The sequence below is a fragment of the Heptranchias perlo genome, chromosome 7 (assembly GCF_035084215.1).
Source record: "Heptranchias perlo isolate sHepPer1 chromosome 7, sHepPer1.hap1, whole genome shotgun sequence".
NCBI classification, from domain to species: Eukaryota; Metazoa; Chordata; class Chondrichthyes; order Hexanchiformes; family Hexanchidae; genus Heptranchias; species Heptranchias perlo.
The window spans coordinates 10,632,456-10,652,587 of NC_090331.1; the positions used below are offsets into that span (position 1 = coordinate 10,632,456).

The 20,132-nt window shown below is 36.8% G+C and overlaps 1 protein-coding gene across 1 annotated transcript in view; it reads left to right on the forward strand.

Annotated features, from left to right (window-relative positions):
* adcy5 (adenylate cyclase 5) overlaps positions 1–20,132 on the forward strand; it is a 442,325-nt gene that overhangs the window by 115,538 nt on the left and 306,655 nt on the right. The window lies entirely within an intron of this gene.

The window sequence follows — 20,132 nt, forward strand, 5'->3', positions numbered from 1 at the left end:
TGCGCCCCCCCACCCCACCCCGATCCTGATGGTGTAAATTTGAGGGGCTTCAAGATGGAGGTAAATTTGTGTGAACAATTTGAAGAATTCTCAGTCTCAACAAAGAAATCTCAGTCTAAACACACAGAGCTCCCAGCCAAAGGTTTGCCTGAAAGAACTGAGTGCCCAGCGACAATACCTGACCTTTTATTGAGATGTGTCAATCACTGGTTCAAAGATCCAAATGAGCTTCGGCTACAACTCGCCTCCGTTTCTATGGCATGTTTCAGAGGCCACGGGAGACACGGTCAGGAGAAGTTAAATTCGATTCTGTTGCAGAATCCACGAAAAGTCAATCACCTTAAGTCTTTCAAGTACCGAAATTCTCCCTTCAAGTATCGTTCCGCCAGCTTCAAGCGGGACTTCCGGGTGTCTGTTACGCGTGCGCATCACAGTCAAACCCAGAAGTGGGCGTGTTGGAGCCGGGATGCGGTCCCGCTCCAAAAAGCTGGCAGTTTAACCTCCCACCTGCTCCCAACCCATCCGTTCTTGGGGGTTAAAATTACCCCCCATGTCTCCATTATGATCCAATGTTTATTATGCGTCATGGCGTGAGAAACCGTCACTTGCCTTTTTAAAATCCTGAGCAGATTGTTTGACCTGTGAACACCAAGATTGTTTGGGATTCGGCTGATTTTACTGTGTGATTATAGCTAAATAGGTAGCAGCGTAACATGTAGTTGTGAGAATATTTTCGGAGAAAGCCGGACCGCTCGTTAACTCAGGGTCATTCGGGGTCTGGTCAACCAGAAATCTTGTTCTTTTGCCAGGTTGTATTTTCTTCAACTGACTTAATGTGTTATAATTGTACGATTCGATCTTGTATCGTCAATCTGAAATAAACCTTTGATACGTTGAGCAAACCCACCTGTATATCTTTGTGACTAAAGGCAGGACTGCAGAGGAAGAACTTACATTATTATATTCTCCCGGATAAAGTGATGTTATATTCTCCCGGATAAAGTGATGTTATATTCTCCTCGTACAGACTGATGATAGATTCTCCCCGTACAGAGTGCCATTATAGTCTCCACTCGTACAAAGTGATGTTATATTCTCCTCGTATAGAGCGATGTTATATTCTGCCCGTATAAAGTGGTGATCTATTCTCCCCGTATAAAGTGATGTATTATTCTGCCCGTATAAAGTGATGTTATATTCTCCCCGTATAAAGAGATGTTATATTCTCCCCGTATAAAGTGATGTTATATTATCCGCGTATAAAGTGATGTTATATTCTCCTCGTGTAAAGTGATGTTATATTCTCCTCGTATAAAGTGATGTTATATTCTCCCCGTATAAAGCGATGTGATATTCTCCCCTCGTATAAAGTAATGTTATATTCTCCCCTCGTATAAAGTAATGTTATATTCTCCCCTCGTGTAAAGTGATGTTATATTCTGCTCTCATATAAAGTGATGTTATATTCTCCTCGTGTAAAGTGATGTTATATTCTCCTTGTATAAAGTGATGTTATATTCTCCCCGTATAAAGTGATGTTATATTCTGCTCTCGTATAAAGTGATGATATATTCTCCTCGGGTAAAGTGATGTTATATTCTCCCTGTATAAAGTGATGTTATATTCTCCTTGGGTAAAGTGATGTTACATTCTCTTCATATAAAATAATGTTATATTCTCCCTGCATAAAGTGATGTTATATTCTCCTTGTATAAAGTGATGTTATGTTCACCCCTCATATAAAGTGATGTTATATTCTCCCCGTGTTAAGTGATGTTATATTCTCCCCGTAAAAAATAATGTTATATTCTCCCCGTAAAAAATAATGTTATATTCTCCCCGTATAAAGTGATGTTATATTCTCCCCGTATAAAGTGATGTTATATTCTCCTCGTATAAAGTGATGTTATGTTCTCCCCTCATATAAAGTGATGTTATATTCTCCCCGTGTAAAGTGATGTTATATTCTCCCCGTAAAAAATAATGTTTTATTCTCCCCGTATAAAGTGATGTTATATTCTCCTCGTGTAAAGTGTTGTTATATTCTTCCCGTATAAAGTGATGTTATTTTCTCCTCATATAAAGTGATGTTATATTCTCCCCGTGTAAAGTGATGTTATATTCTCCCCTCGTACAAAGTGATGTTATATTCTCCTCGTATAAAGTGATGTTTTATTCACCACGTAAAAAGTGATGTTATATTCACCACGTATAAGTGATGTTATATTCTCCCCTCGTTTTAAGTGAAGTTATATTCTCCTTCTATAAAGTGATGTTATATTCTTCCCGTATAAAGTGTTGTAAAATTCACCCCGGAAAAGTGATGTTATATTCTCCCCTCGTCTAAAGTGATGTTATATTCTCCCCTGAAAAGTGATGTTATTTTCTCCCCGTATAAAGTGATGTTGTATTCTCCCCGTATAAAGTGATGTTGTATTCTCCTCGTATAAAGTGATGTTGTATTCTCCCCGTATAAAGTGATGTTGTATTCTCCCCGTATAAAGCGATGTTATATTCTCCCCTCGTCTAAAGTGATGTTATATTCTCCCCTGAAAAGTGATGTTATTTTCTCCCCGTATAAAGTGATGTTATATTCTCCCCTCGTCTAAAGTGATGTTATATTCTCCCCTGAAAAGTGATGTTGTATTCTCCCCGTATAAAGTGATTTTATATTCTCCCCTCGTATAAAGTGATGTTATATTCTCCCCGTATAAAGTGATGTTATATTCTCCTCGTATAGAGTGATGTTTGATTATCCTCGCATAAAGTGATATTAAATTTCCCAGTATAAAGTGATGTTACATTCTCCCCGTATAAAGTGATTTCATATTCTCGCCGTAAAAGTGATGATATATTCTCCTCGGAGAGAGTGATGTCAAATTCTCCCCTCATATAAAGTGATGTTATATTCTCCTCGTCCAAAGTGACGTTACATTCTCCCCGTATAAAGTGATGTTATGTTCACCCCGTTTAAAGTGATGTTATATTCTCCTCTTATAAAGTGATGTTATATTCTCCTCGTGTAGAGTGATGTTATATTCTCTTTGTATAAATTGATGTTATATTCACCCCGAAGAAAGTGATATTATATTCTCCTCGCTTAAAGTGAGATGATATTCTCCTCGTATAATGTGATGTTATATTCTCCTCGTATAAAGTGATGTTATATTCACCCCGTACAAAGTGATGTTATATTCTCCACGTGTAAAGTGATGTTATATTTTTTTTAATTCGTTCATGGGATGTGGGCGTCACTGGCGAGGCCAGCATTTATTGCCCATCCCTAATTGCCCTTTAGAAGGTGGTGGTGAGCCGCCTTCTTGAACCGCTGCAGTCCGTGTGGTGAATGTTCTCCCATGTTGCTGTTAGGAAGGGAGTTCTTAGATTTTGACCCAGCGACGATGAAGGAACGGCGATATATTTCCAAGTCGGGATGGTGTGTTACTTGAAGGGGAACGTGCAGGTCGTGTTGCTCCCATGTAGCTGCTGCGCTTGGCCTTCTTGCTGGTAGACGTCGTGGGTTTGGGAGGTGCTGTCAAAGAAACTTTGACGAGTTGCTCTCGTGCATCCTGTGGATGGTACACACTGCAGCCACGGTGCGCCAGTGGTGAAGGGAGTGAATGTCTCGTGTGGTGGATGGGGTGCCAATCAAGCGGGCTGCTTTGTCCTGGATGGTGTCGAGTGTCTTGAGTGTTGTTGGAGCTGCACTCATCCAAGCAAGTGGAGATTATTCCATCACACTCCTGACTTGTGCCTTGTAGATGGTGGAAAGGCTTTGGGGAGTCAGGAGGTGAGTCACTCGCCGCAGAATACCCAGCCTCTGACCTGCTCTTGTAGCCATAGTATTTATATGGCTGGTCCAGTTAAGTTTCTGGTCAGTGCTGACCCCCAGGATGTGGATGGTGGCGGTTTCGGTGATGGTAATGCTGTTGAATGTCAAGGGGAGTTGGTTGGACTCTCTCTTGTTGAAGATGGTCATTGCCTGGCACTTGTCTGGTTCGAATGTTACTTGCCACTTATCAGCCCAAGCCTGGATGTTGTCCAGGTCTTGCTGCAAGCAGGCTCGGACTGCTTCATTATCTGATGGGTTGCGAATGGAACTGAACACTGTGCAATCATCTGCGAACATCCCCATTTCTGACCTTATGATCGAGGGAAGGTCATTGATGAAGCAGCTGAAGATGGTTGGGCCTAGGATACTGCTTTGAGGAGCTCCTGCAGCAATGTCCTGGGGCTGAGATGATTGGCCTCCAACAACTACTACCATCTTCCTTTGTGCTAAGTATGACTCCAGCCACTGGAGAGCTTTCCCCCGATTCCCATTGACTTCAATTTTACTCGGGCTCCTTGGTGCCACACTTGGTCAAATGCTGCCTTGATGTCAAGGGCAGTTACTCTCACCTCTCCGCTGGAATTCAGCTCGTTTGTCCATGTTTGGACCAAGGCTGTGATGAGGTCTGGAGCCGAGTGGTCCTGGCGGAACCAAAACTGAGCATCGGTGAGCAGGTTATTGGTGAGTCAGTGCAGCTTGATAGCACTGTCGACGACACCTTCCATCACTTTGCAAATGATTGAGAGCAGACTGATGAGGCGTTAATTGGCCGGATTGGATTTGCCCTGCTTTTTCAACCCGCAGAACATGATGTTACATTCTCCTCGTATAAAGTGATGTTATGTTCTCCCCTCGTATAGAGTGATGTTATATTCTCCCATCGTATAAAGTGATGTTATATTCTCCCCTCGTATAAAGTGATGTTGTATACTCCCCGAAGAGTGATGTTATATTCTCCCCGTCTCAAGTGATGTTATATTCTCCTTGGACAATGTAATGTTGTATTCACCCCGTATAAAGTGATGTTATATTCTCCTCGTATAAAGTGATGTTACATTCTCCTCGTATAAAGTGATGTTATATTCACCACGTATAAAGTGATGTTATATTCTCCTCGTATAAAGTGATGTTATATTCTCCTCGTATAAAGTGATGTTATATTCTCCCCGTATAAAGTGATGTTATATTCTCCACGTATAGAGTGATGTTATATTCTGCTCGTGTAAAGTGATGTTATATTCTCCCTGTATAAAGTGATGTTATAGTCAAGCGGCTAAAGTGATCTTATATTCTCCGCGTACAAAGTGATCTTATAATCTCCCCGTATAAAGTGATCTTATATTCTCCCCGTATAAAGTGATCTTATGTTCTCCCCATATAAAGTGATGTTATATTCTCCCCTCATATAAAGTGTTGTAAAATTCACCCTGGAAAAGTGATGTTATATTCTCCCCTCGTTTTAAGTGAAGTTATATTCTCCTCGTATAAAGTGATGTTATATTCTCCCCGTATAAAGTGATGTTATATTCTCCCCGTATAAAGTGATGTTATATTCTCCCCGTATAAAGTGATGTTATATTCTCCCCGTATAAAGTGATGTTATATTCTCCCCGTTTAAAGTGATGTTATATTCTCCTCGTACAAAGTGATGTTATATTCTCCTCGTGTAAAGTGATGTTATATTCTCCTCGTGTAAAGTGATGTTATATTCTCCCTGTATAAAGTGATGTTATATTCTGCCCGTGTAAAGTGATGTTATATTCTCCCTGTATAAAGTGATCTTATATTCTCCGCGGAAAAGTGATGTTATATTCACCCCGTATAAAGTGATCTTATATTCTCCCCGTATAAAGTGATGTTATATTCACCCCGTATAAAGTGATCTTATATTCTCCCCTCATATAAAGTGATGTTATATTCTCCCCTCATATAAAGTGTTGTCAAATTCACCCCGGAAAAGTGATGTTATATTCTCCCCTCGTTTAAAGTGATGTCATATTCTCCTCGTATAAATTGATGTTATATTCTCCCCGTATAAAGTGATGTTATAGTCTCCCCGTATAAAGTGATGTTATATTCTCCCCGTATAAAGTTATGTTATATTCTCCTCGGATGAAGTGATGTTATATTCTACCCGTATAAAGTGATGTTATATTCTCCTCATATAAAGTGATGTTATATTCTCCTCATAGAAAGTGATGTTATATTCTCGTCGTATAAAGTGATGTTACATTCTCGCCGTATAAAGTGATGTTGTAGTCTCCCCATATAAATTGATGTTATATTCTCCCCGTATAAAGTGATGTTATATTCTCCCCGTATAAAGTGATGTAAAAGTCTCCCCGTATAAAGTGATGTTATATTCTCCTCGTATGAAGTGATGTTATATTCTCCCCGTATAAAGTGATGTTATATTCTCCCCGTATAAAGTGATCTTATGTTCTCCCCATATAAAGTGATGTTATATTCTCCCCTCATATAAAGTGTTGTAAAATTCACCCCGGAAAAGTGATGTTATATTCTCCCCTCGTTTTAAGTGAAGTTATATTCTCCTCGTATAAATTGATGTTATATTCTCCCCGTATGAAGTGATGTTATATTCTCCCCGTATAAAGTGATGTTATATTCTCACCTCGTATAAATTGATGTTATATTCTCCCCGTATAAAGTGATGTTATATTCTCCCCTCGTATAAAGTGATGTTATATTCTCCCCGTCTACAGTGATGTTGTATTCTCTACGTATAAAGTGATATCATGTTCTCCCCGGAAAAGTGATGTCAGATTCTCCCCTTGTATAAAGTGATGTTATAATCTCCCCGTAAAAAGTGATGTTATAATCTTCCCGTATAAAGTGATGTTGTATTCTCACCGTATAAAGTGATGTTATATTCTCCCCGGAAAAGTGATGTTATATTCTCCCCTCGTATGAAGTGAGTTTATATTTTCGCCGTAAAAGTGATGATATATTCTCCCCTTTTTGAGTGATGTTATATGCTCCCCTCATATAAAGTGATGTTATATTCTCCTCGTATAAAGTGATTTTATATTCTCCCTGTATAAAGTGATGTTGTATTCTCTTCATATAAAGTATTGTTATATTCTCCTCGTGTAAAGTGATGTTATATTTACCACGTATAACGTGATGTTATATTCGCCTCGTGTAAAGTGATGTTATATTCTCCACGTATAAAGTAATGTTATATTCTCCCCGTATAAAATGATGTTATATTCTCCCCGTATAAAGTGATGTTGTATTCTCCACATATAGAGTGATGTTATATTCTCCACGTATAAAGTAATGTTATATTCTCCCCGTATAAACTGATGTTATATTCTCCTCGTGTGAAGTGATGTTATATTCTCCACGTATAGAGTGATGTTATATTCTGCTCGTGTAAAGTGATGTTATATTCTCCCTGTATAAAGTGATGTTATAGTCAAGAGGCTAAAGTGATCTTATATTCTCCGCGGACAAAGTGATCTTATAATCTCCCCGTATAAAGTGATCTTATATTCTCCCCGTATAAAGTGATCTTATGTTCTCCCCATATAAAGTGATGTTATATTCTCCCCTCATATAAAGTGTTGTAAAATTCACCCCGGAAAAGTGATGTTATATTCTCCCCTCGTTTTAAGTGAAGTTATATTCTCCTCGTATAAAGTGATGTTATATTCTCCCCGTATAAAGTGATGTTATATTCTCCCCGTATAAAGTGATGTTATATTCTTCCCGCATAAAGTGATGTTATATTCTCCCCGTATAAAGTGATGTTATATTCTCCCCGTATAAAGTGATGTTATATTCTCCCCGTTTAAAGTGATGTTATATTCTCCTCGTACAAAGTGATGTTATATTCTCCTCGTGTAAAGTGATGTTATATTCTCCTCGTGTAAAGTGATGTTATATTCTCCCTGTATAAAGTGATGTTATATTCTGCTCGTGTAAAGTGATGTTATATTCTCCCTGTATAAAGTGATCTTATATTCTCCGCGGAAAAGTGATGTTATATTCACCCCGTATAAAGTGATCTTATATTCTCCCCGTATAAAGTGATGTTATATTCACCCCGTATAAAGTGATCTTATATTCTCCCCTCATATAAAGTGATGTTATATTCTCCCCTCATATAAAGTGTTGTCAAATTCACCCCGGAAAAGTGATGTTATATTCTCCCCTCGTTTAAAGTGAAGTTATATTCTCCTCGTATAAATTGATGTTATATTCTCCCCCTATAAAGTGATGTTATATTCTCCCGGTATAAAGTGATGTTATATTCTTCCCGCATAAAGTGATTTTATATTCTCCCTGTATAGAGTGATGTTATATTCTCCCCTCGTTTAAAGTGATGTCATATTCTCCCCGTATAAAGTTATGTTATATTCTCCTCGGATGAAGTGATGTTATATTCTACCCGTATAAAGTGATGTTATATCCTCCTCATATAAAGTGATGTTATATTCTCCTCATAGAAAGTGATGTTATATTCTCGTCGTATCAAGTGATGTTACATTCTCGCCGTATAAAGTGATGTTGTAGTCTCCCCGTATAAATTGATGTTATATTCTCCTCGTATGAAGTGATGTTATATTCTACCCGTATAAATTGATGTTATATTCTCCTCATATAAAGTGATGTTATATTCTCCCCGTATAAAGTGATGTTATATTCTACCCGTATAAAGTGATGTTATATTCTCCTCATATAAAGTGATGTTATAGTCTCCCCGTTTGAAGTGATGTTATAATCTACCCGTAGAAAGTGATGTTATATTCTCCTTGTATAAAGTGATGTTATATTCTCCTCGTATAAAGTGATGTTATATTCTCCTCGAATAAAGTGATGTTATATTCTCCTCGTATAAAGTGATGTTATATTCTCGCCGTATAAAGTGATGTTATATTCTCCTCGTATAAAGTGATGTTATATTCTCCCCGTATAAAGTGATGTTATATTCTCCTCGTCTAAAGTGATGTTATATTCTCCCCGTATAAAGTGATGTTATATTCTCCCCGTATATAGTGATGTTATATTCTCCTCGTATAAAGTGATGTTATATTCTCCTCGTATAAAGTGATGTTATATTCTCCCCGTATAAAGTGATGTTATATTCTCCCCGTATAAAGTGATGTTATATTCTCCCCGTATAAAGTGATGTTATATTCTCCCCGTATAAAGTGATGTTATATTCTCCTCGTATAAAGTGATGTTATATTCTCCTCGTATAAAGTGATGTTATATTCTCCTCGTATAAAGTGATGTTATATTCTCCCCGTATAAAGTGATGTTATATTCTCCTCGTATAAAGTGATGTTATATTCTCCCCGTATAAAGTGATGTTATATTCTCCCCGTATAATGTGATGTTATATTCTCCCCGTATAAAGTGATGTTATATTCTCCCCGTATAAAGTGATGTTATCTTCTCGCCGTATAAAGTGATGTTATATTCTCCTCGTGTAAAGTGATGTTATATTCTCCCCGTATAAAGTGATGTTATATTCTCCTCGTGTGAAGTGATGTTATATTCTGCTCGTATAAAGTGATGTTACATTCTCCACGTGTAAAGTGATGTTATATTCTCCACGTGTAAAGTGATGTTATATTCTAAAGGATAAAGTGATCTTATATTCTCCTCGTACAAAGTGATGTAATATTCACCTCGTATAAAATGATGTTATATTCACCCCGTATAAAGTGATGTTATATTCTCCCCGTATAAAGTGATGTTATATTCTCCCCGTATAAAGTGATGTTATATTCTCCCCGTATAAAGTGATGTTATATTCACCCCGTATAAAGTGATGTTATATTCTCCACGTATAAAGTGATGTCATATTCTCCCCGTATAAAGTGATGTTATATTCTCCCCGTATAAAGTGATGTCATATTCTCCCCGTATAAAGTGATGTTATATTCTCCACGTATAAAGTGCTGTTATATTCACCCCGTATAAAGTGATGTTATATTCTCCCCGTATAAAGTGATGTAATATTCTCCCCGTATAAAGTGATGTTATATTCACCCCGTATAAAGTGATGTTATATTCTCCACGTATAAAGTGATGTTATATTCTCCCCGTATAAAGTGATGTTATATTCTCCCCGTATAAAGTGATGTCATATTCTCCCCGTATAAAGTGATGTTATATTCTCCCCGTATAAAGTGATGTCATATTCTCCCCGTATAAAGTGATGTTATATTCTCCCCGTATAAAGTGATGTTATATTCTCCTCGTATAAAGTGATGTTATATTCTCCTCGTATAAAGTGATGTTATATTCTCCCCGTATAATGTGATGTTATATTCTCCCCGTATAAAGTGATGTTATATTCTCCTCGTATAAAGTGATGTTATATTCTCCTCGTATAAAGTGATGTTATATTCTCCCCGTATAAAGTGATGTTATATTCTCCTCGTATAAAGTGATGTTATATCCTCCCCGTATAAAGTGATGTTATATTCTCCCCGTGTAAAGTGATCTTATATTCTCCCCGTGTAAAGTCATCTTATATTCTCCTCGTATAAAGTGATGTTATATTCTCCTCATATAAAGTGATGTTATATTCTCCCCGTATAAAGTGATGTTATATTCTCCCCGTATAAAGTGATGTTATATTCTCCTCGTATAAAGTGATGTTATATTCTCCTCGTATAAAGTGATGTTATATTCTCCTCGTATAAAGTGATGTTATATTCTCCTCGTATAAAGTGATGTTATATTCTCCCCGTATAAAGTGATGTTATATTCTCCTCGTATAAAGTGATGTTATATTCTCCTCGTATAAAGTGATGTTATATTCTCCCCGTATAATGTGATGTTATATTCTCCCCGTATAAAGTGATGTTATATTCTCCTCGTATAAAGTGATGTTATATTCTCCTCGTATAAAGTGATGTTATATTCTCCCCGTATAAAGTGATGTTATATTCTCCTCGTATAAAGTGATGTTATATTCTCCTCATATAAAGTGATGTTATATTCTCCTCGTATAAAGTGATGTTATATCCTCCCCGTATAAAGTGATGTTATATTCTCCCCGTGTAAAGTGATCTTATATTCTCCCCATGTAAAGTCATCTTATATTCTCCTCGTATAAAGTGATGTTATATTCTCCCCTCATATAAAGTATTGTTAAATTCACCCCGGAAAAGTGATGTTATATTCTCCCCTCGTTTTAAGTGAAGTTATATTCTCCTCGTATAAAGTGATGTTATATCCTCCCCGTATAAAGTGATGTTATATTCTCCTCGTATAAAGTGAAGTTATATTCTCCTCGTATAAATTGATGTTATATTCTCCTCGTATGAATTGATGTTATATTCTCCTCGTATAAAGTGATGTTATATTCTCCCCGTAGAAAGTGATGTCATATTCTCCCCGTGTAAAGTGATCTCATATTCTCCTCGTATAAAGTGATGTTATATTCTCCCCGTATAAAGTGAGGTTATATTCTCCTCGTATAAAGTGATGTTATTGTCTCCCCTTATAAAGTGATGTTATATTCTCCCCGTTAAAGTGATGTTATATTCTCCCCGTTAAAGTGATGTTATATTCTCCCCGTAAAAAGTGATGTTATATTATCCCCGCATAAAGTGATGTTATATTCTCTTCGTATGAAATGATGTTATATTCTCCTCGTATAAAGTGATGTTATATTCTCCCCGTATAAAGTGATGTTATATTCTCCCCGTAAAAAGTGATGTTATATTATCCCCGCATAAAGTGATGTTATATTCTCTTCGTATGAAATGATGTTATATTCTCCTCGTATAAAGTGATGTTATATTCTCCCTGCATAAAGTGATGTTATATTCTCCCTGCATAAAGTGATGTTATATTCTCCCCGTTAAAGTGATGTTATATTCTCCCCGTAAAAAGTGATGTTATATTATCCCCGCATAAAGTGATGTTGTATTCTCTTCGTATGAAATGATGTTATATTCTCCTCGTATAAAGTGATGTTATATTCTCAATGCATAAAGTGATGTTATATTCTCCCCGTAAAAAGTGATGTTATCTTCTCCCCGCACAAAGTGATGTTATATTCACCTCGTATAAAGTGATGTTATATTCTCCCTGCATAAAGTGATGTTATATTCTCCCCGGATGAAGTGATGTTATATTCTCCCCGTATAAAGTGATGTTATATTCTCCCCGAATAAAGTGATGTTATATTCTCCTCGTATAAAGTGATGTTATATTCTCCCCTGATAAAGTGATGTTATATTCTCCTCGTATAAAGTGATGTTATGTTCTCCTCGTATAAAGTGATGTTATATTCTCCTCGTCTTAAGTGATGTTATATCCTCCCCGCATAAAGTGATGTTATATTCTCCCTGCATAAAGTGATGTTATATTCTCCCCGTATAAAGTGATGTTATATTCTCCCCGGATGAAGTGATGTTATATTCTCCCCGGATGAAGTGATGTTATATTCTCCCCGTATAAAGTGATGTTATATTCTCCCCGTTAAAGTGATGTTATATTCTCCCCGTTAAAGTGATGTTATATTCTCCCCGTAAAAAGTGATGTTATATTATCCCCGCATCAAGTGATGTTATATTCTCTTCGTATGAAATGATGTTATATTCTCCTCGTATAAAGTGATGTTATATTCTCCCCGTATAAAGTGATGTAATATTGTCCCCGTAAAAAGTGATGTTATATTATCCCCGCATAAAGTGATGTTATATTCTCTTCGTATGAAATGATGTTATATTCTCCTCGTATAAAGTGATGTTATATTCTCCCTGCATAAAGTGATGTTATATTCTCCCTGCATAAAGTGATGTTATATTCTCCCCGTTAAAGTGATGTTATATTCTCCCCGTAAAAAGTGATGTTATATTATCCCCGCATAAAGTGATGTTGTATTCTCTTCGTATGAAATGATGTTATATTCTCCTCGTATAAAGTGATGTTATATTCTCCCTGCATAAAGTGATGTTATATTCTCCCCGGATGAAGTGATGTTATATTCTCCCCGTATAAAGTGATGTTATATTCTCCCCGAATAAAGTGATGTTATATTCTCCTCGTATAAAGTGATGTTATATTCTCCCCTGATAAAGTGATGTTATATTCTCCTCGTATAAAGTGATGTTATATTCTCCTCGTATAAAGTGATGTTATGTTCTCCTCGTATAAAGTGATGTGCTATTCTCCTCCTAAAAAGTGAGGTTTTATTTTTCTCGTGTCAAGTGATGTTATATTCTCCTCGTATAAAGTGATGTTATATTCTCCCCGTATAAAGTGATGTTATATTCTCCCCGTATAAAGTGATGTTATATTCTCCCCGTTAAAGTGATGTTATATTCTCCCCGTATAAAGTGATGTTATATTCTCCCCGTATAAAGTGATGTTATATTCTCCCCCTATAAAGTGATGTTATATTGTCCCCGTATAAAGTGATGTTATATTCTCCCCGTTAAAGTGATGTTATATTCTCCTCGTATAAAGTGATGTTATATTCTCCCCGTATAAAGTGATGTTATATTCTCCCCCTATAAAGTGATGTTATATTCTCCTCGTATAAAGTGATGTTATATTCTCCCCGGATAAGGTGATGTTGTATTCTCGTCCTAAAATTGATGTTATATTCTCTTTGTACGAAATGATGTTATATTCTCCCCGTATAAAGTGATGTTGTATTCATTTTGTATAAAGTAATGTTATATTCTCCTCGTCTAAAGTGATGTGATATTCTCCTCGTTTAAAGTGATGTTATATTCTCCTCCTATGAAGTGATCTTATATTCTCCCCGTATAAAGTGATGTTATATTCACCCCGTATAAAGTGATCTTATATTCTCCCCCTATAAAGTGATGTTATATTCTCCTCGTATAAAGTGATGTTATATTCTCCCCGTATAAAGTGATGTTATATTCTTCCCGCATAAAGTGATTTTATATTCTCCCTGTATAGAGTGATGTTATATTCTCCCCTCGTTTAAAGTGATGTCATATTCTCCTCGTAGAAATTGATGTTATATTCTCCCCGTATAAAGTGATGTTATAGTCTCCCCGTATAAAGTGATGTTATATTCTCCTCGTATGAAGTGATGTTATATTCTACCCGTATAAAGTGATGTTATATTCTCCTCATATAAAGTGATGTTATATTCTCCTCGTAGAAAGTGATGTTATATTCTCGTCGTATAAAGTGATGTTACATTCTCGCCGTATAAAGTGATGTTATATTCTCCCCGTATAAATTGATGTTATATTCTCCTCGTATAAAGTGATGTTATATTCTCCCCGTACAAAGTGATGTTATATTCTCCTCGTATGAAGTGATGTTATATTCTCCCCGTATAAAGTGATGTTATAGTCTCCCCGTATCAAGTGATGTTATATTCTCCCCGTATAAAGTGATGTTATAGTCTCCCCGTATAAAGTGATGTTATATTCTCCTCGTATGAAGTGATGTTATATTCTACCCGTATAAAGTGATGTTATATTCTCCTCGTATAAAGTGATGTTATAGTCTCCCCGTATAAAGTGATGTTATATTCTCCTCGTATAAAGTGATGTTATATTCTCCCCGTGTAAAGTGATGTTATATTCTCCTCGTATGAAGTGATGTTATATTCTCCCCGTATAAAGTGATGTTATAGTCTCCCCGTATAAAGTGATGTTATATTCTCCTCGTATGAAGTGATGTTATATTCTACCCGTATAAAGTGATGTTATATTCTCCTCGTATAAAGTGATGTTATAGTCTCCCCGTATAAAGTGATGTTATATTCTACCCGTATAAAGTGATGTTATATTCTCCTCGTATAAAGTGATGTTATAGTCTCCCCGTATAAAGTGATGTTATATTCTCCTCTTATAAAGTGATGTTATATTCTCCTCGTATAAAGTGATGTTATATTCTCCTCGTATAAAGTGATGTTACATTCTCCTCGTATAAAGTGATGTTCTATTCTCCTCTTATAAAGTGATGTTATATTCTCCTCGTATAAAGTGATGTTCTATTCTCCTCTTATGAAGTGATGTTATATTCTCCTCATATAAAGTGATGTTATATTCTCCTCGTATAAAGTGATGTTCTATTCTCCTCTTATAAAATGATGTTATATTCTCCTCGTATAAAGTGATGGTATATTCTCCTCGTATAAAGTGATGTTATATTCTCCCCGTATAAAGTGATGTTATATTCTCCCCGTATAAAGTGATGTTATATTCTCCCCGTATAAAGTGATGTTATATTCTCCCCGTATAAAGTGATGTTATATTCTCCTCTTATAAAGTGATGTTACATTCTCGCCGTATAAATTGATGTTATATTCTCCCCGTATAAAGTGATGTTATATTCTCCCCGTATAAAGTGATGTTATATTCTCCCCGTATAAAGTGATGTTATATTCTCCCCTTATAAACTGATGTTATCTTCTCGCCGTATAAAGTGATGTTATATTCTCCTCGTGGAAAGTGATGTTATATTCTCTTCGTATAAAGTGATGTTATCTTCTCGCCGTATAAAGTGATGTTATATTCTCCTCGTGTAAAGTGATGTTATATTCTCTTCGTATAAAGTGATGTTATATTCTCTTCGTATAAACTGATGTTATATTCTCCCCATATAAAGTGATGTTATATTCTCCCCGTATAAAGTGATGTTATATTCTCCCCGTATAAAGTGATGTTATATTCTCCCCGTAAAAGTGATGTTATCTTCTCGCCGTATAAAGTGATGTTATATTCTCCTCGTGTAAAGTGATGTTATATTCTCTTCGGATAAAGTGATGTTATATTCTCCCCGTGTAAAGTGATGTTATATTCTCCTCGTGTGAAGTGATGTTATATTCTCTTCGTATAAATTGATGTTATATTCTGCTCGTATAAAGTGATGTTACATTCTCCACGTGTAAAGTGATGTTATATTCTCCACGTGTAAAGTGATGTTATATTCCACCGGATAAAGTGATCTTATATTCTCCTCGTACAAAGTGATGTCATATTCTCCCCGTATAAAGTTATGTTATATTCTCCTCGTATAAAGTGATGTTATATTCTCCCCGTATAAAGTGAGGTTATATTCTCATCGTATAAACTGATGTTATATTCTCCCCGTATAAAGTGAAGTTATATTATCCTCGTATAAATTGATGTTTTATGCTCCCCGTATAAAGTGATGTTATATTCTCCCCGTTAAAGTGATGTTATATTCTCCTCGTATAAAGTGATGTTATATTATCCCCGCATAAAGTGATGTTATATTCTCCCCGTTAAAGTGATGTTATATTCTCCCCGTATAAAGTGATGTTATAGTCTCCCCGTATAAAGTGATGTTATAGTCTCCCCGTATAAAGTGATGTTATATTCTCCTCGTATGAAGTGATGTTATATTCTACCCGTATAAAGTGATGTTATATTCTCCTCATATAAAGTGATGTTATATTCTCCTCGTAGAAAGTGATGTTATATTCTCGTCGTATAAAGTGATGTTACATTCTCGCCGTATAAAGTGATGTTATATTCTCCCCGTATAAATTGATGTTATATTATCCTCGTATAAAGTGATGTTATATTCTCCCCGTACAAAGTGATGTTATATTCTCCCCGTATAAAGTGATGTTATATTCTCCCCGTATAAAGTAATGTTATATTCTCCCCGTATAAAGTGATGTTATATTCTCCTCGTATGAAGTGATGTTATATTCTCCTCGTAGAAAGTGATGTTATATTCTCCTCGTATAAAGTGATGTTCTATTCTCCTCTTATAAAATGATGTTATATTCTCCTCGTATAAAGTGATCTTATATTCTCCTCGTATAAAGTGATGTTATATTCTCCCCGTATAAAGTGATGTTATATTCTCCCCGTATAAAGTGATGTTATATTCTCCCCGTATAAAGTGATGTTATATTCTCCCCGTATAAAGTGATGTTATATTCTCCCCTTATAAAGTGATGTTATCTTCTCGCCGTATAAAGTGATGTTATATTCTCCTCGTGGAAAGTGATGTTATATTCTCTTCGTATAAAGTGATGTTATCTTCTCGCCGTATAAAGTGATGTTATATTCTCCTCGTGTAAAGTGATGTTATATTCTCTTCGTATAAAGTGATGTTATATTCTCCCCATATAAAGTGATGTTATATTCTCCCCGTATAAAGTGATGTTATATTCTCCCCGTATAAAGTGATGTTATATTCTCCTCGTGTAAAGTGATGTTATATTCTCTTCGGATAAAGTGATGTTATATTCTCCCCGTGTAAAGTGATGTTATATTCTCCTCGTGTGAAGTGATGTTATATTCTCTTCGTATAAAGTGATGTTATATTCTGCTCGTATAAAGTGATGTTACATTCTCCACGTGTAAAGTGATGTTATATTCTCCACGTGTAAAGTGATGTTATATTCCACCGGATAAAGTGATCTTATATTCTCCTCGTAAAAAGTGATGTCATATTCTCCCCGTATAAAGTGAAGTTATATTCTCCTCGTATAAATTGATGTTTTATGCTCCCCGTATAAAGTGATGTTATATTCTCCCCGTTAAAGTGATGTTTTATTCTCCTCGTATAAAGTGATGTTATATTATCCCCGCATAAAGTGATGTTATATTCTCCTCGTATAAAGTGATGTTATATTCTCCCCGTATAAAGTGATGTTATATTCTCCCCGTATAAAGTGATGTTATATTCTCCCCGTATAAAGTGATGTTATCTTCTCCCTGCATAAAGTGACATTGTATTCTCCACGTATGGAGTGATGATATATTCTCCCCGTTAAAGTGATGTTATATTCTCCCCGTATAAAGTGATGTTATCTTCTCCCTGCATAAAGTGACATTGTATTCTCCACGTATGGAGTGATGATATATTCTCCCCGCATAAAGTGATGTTATATTCTCCTCGTATAAAGTGATGTTATATTCTCCCCGTATAAAGTGATGTTATATTCTCCCCGTTAAAGTGATGTTATATTCTCCTCCTTTTAAGTGATGTTATATTCTCCCCGTATAAAGTGATGTTATATTCTCCCCGTATAAAATGATGTTATATTCTCCCCGTATAAAGTGATGTTATATTCTCCCCGTATAAAGTGATGTTATATTCTCCCCGTATAAAGTGATGTTATATTCTCCTCTTATAAAGTGATGTTATATTCTCCTCGTATAAAGTGATGTTATATTCTCCTCGTATAAAGTGATGTTATATTCTCCTCGTATAAAGTGATGTTATATTCTCCTCGTATAAAGTGATGTTATATTCTCCCCGTATAAAGTGATGTTATATTCTCCTCGTATAAAGTGATGTTATATTCTCCCCTATAAAGTGATGTTATATTCTCCTCGTATAAAGTGATGTAATATTCTCCTCGTATAAATTGATGTTTTATTCTCCTCGTATAAAGTGATGTTATATTCTTGCCGTATAAATTGATGTTATATTCTCCTCGTATAAAGTGATGTTATCTTCTCCCTGCATAAAGTGATGTTGTATTCTCCCCGTTTAAAGTGATGTTATATTATCCCCGTTAAAGTGATCTTATATTCTCGCCGTATAAAGTGATGTTATATTCTCCCCGTTTAAAGTGATGTTATATTATCCCCGTTAAAGTGATCTTATATTCTCGCCGTATAAAGTGATGTTATATTCTCCCCGTATAAAGTGATGTTATATTCTCCCCGTATAAAGTGATGTTATATTCTCCCCGTTTAAAGTGATGTTATATTATCCCCGTTAAAGTGATCTTATATTCTCGCCGTATAAAGTGATGTTATATTCTCCCCGTATAAAGTGATGTTATATTCTCCCCGTTTAAAGTGATGTTATATTCTCCCCGTTAAAGTGACGTTATATTCTCCCCGTATAAAGTGATAAGAACATAAGAAATAGGAGCAGGAGTTGGCCAATCGGCCCCTCGAGCCTGCTCCGCCGTTCAATAAGATCATGGCTGATCTGATCCTGACCTCAAATTTAAAGAACACAAGAAGTAGGAACAGGACCCGGCCACTCAGCCCCTGGGCCCCCTCTGCCAACCACAGGGCCTTGACCGATCCGAACTCAGCTTCATGTCCAATTTCCTGCCCGCTCCCCGTAACCTCTAATTCCCTTTACTTCTTGGAAACTATCTATTTCTGTTTTAAATTTATTTTATGATGTAGCTTCCACAGCTTCCTGGGGCAGCAAATTCCACAGACCTACTACCCTCTGAGTGAAGAAGTTTCTCCTCTTCTCAGTTTTGAAAGTCATGATGTGGAGATGCCGGTGATGGACTGGGTTTGACAATTGTAAACAATTTTACAACACCAAGTTATAGTCCAGCAATTTTATTTTCAATTCACAAGCTTTCGGAGGCTTCCTCCTTCGTCAGGTGAACGATGTGAAAATGAAATCCTCGAAATGAAATCGCATTTATAATTCTCAGAACAATGCTTGGTGAGTGCAGACAGTTTTTTCAACTGCCCGTTGCCAAGGCAATCAGTGTGCAGACAGACAGGTGTTACCTGCCAGGTCTCACAGAATATACAAATCACCAAAAAAAAACAACAAACAAGAAAAAAAGAGATAGAGAGGTAGAAACATAGAAAAGACAGCAACTGACCCGTTATATTAAAATCAGATCACATTTGTTCGCTGGTGGGGTAACGTGTAGCGTGACATGAACCCAAGATCCCGGTTGAGGCCGTCCTCATGGGTGCGGAACTTGGCTATCAATTTCTGCTCGACGATTTTGCGTTGTCGTGTGTCTCGAAGGCCGCCTTGGAGTACGCTTACCCGAAGGTCGGTGGATGAATGTCCATGACTGCTGAAGTGTTCCCCGACTGGGAGGGAACCCTCCTGTTTGGCGATGGTTGCGCGGTGTCCGTTCATCCGTTGTCGCAGCGTCTGCATGGTCTCGCCAATGTACCATGCTCTGGGGCATCCTTTCCTGCAACGTATGAGGTAGACAACGTTGGCCGAGTCACAGGAGTATGAACCATGCACCTGGTGGGTAGTGTCCTCTCGTGTGATGGTGGTATCTGTGTCGATGATCTGGCATGTCTTGCAGAGGTTACCGTGGCAGGGTTGTGTGGTGTCGTGGACGCTGTTCTCTTGAAAGCTGGGTAATTTGCTGCAAACGCTGGTCTGTTTGAGGTTGGGTGGCTGTTTAAAGGCGATTAGTGGAGGTGTGGGGATGGCCATAGCGAGGTGTTTGTCCTCATTGATGACATGTTGAAGGCTGCGGAGAACATGGCGTAGTTTCTCCGCTCCGGGGAAGTACTGGACGACAAAGGGTACTCTGTTGGTTGCGTCCCGTGTTAGTCTCCTGAGGAGGTCTATGCGATTTTTTGCTGTGGCC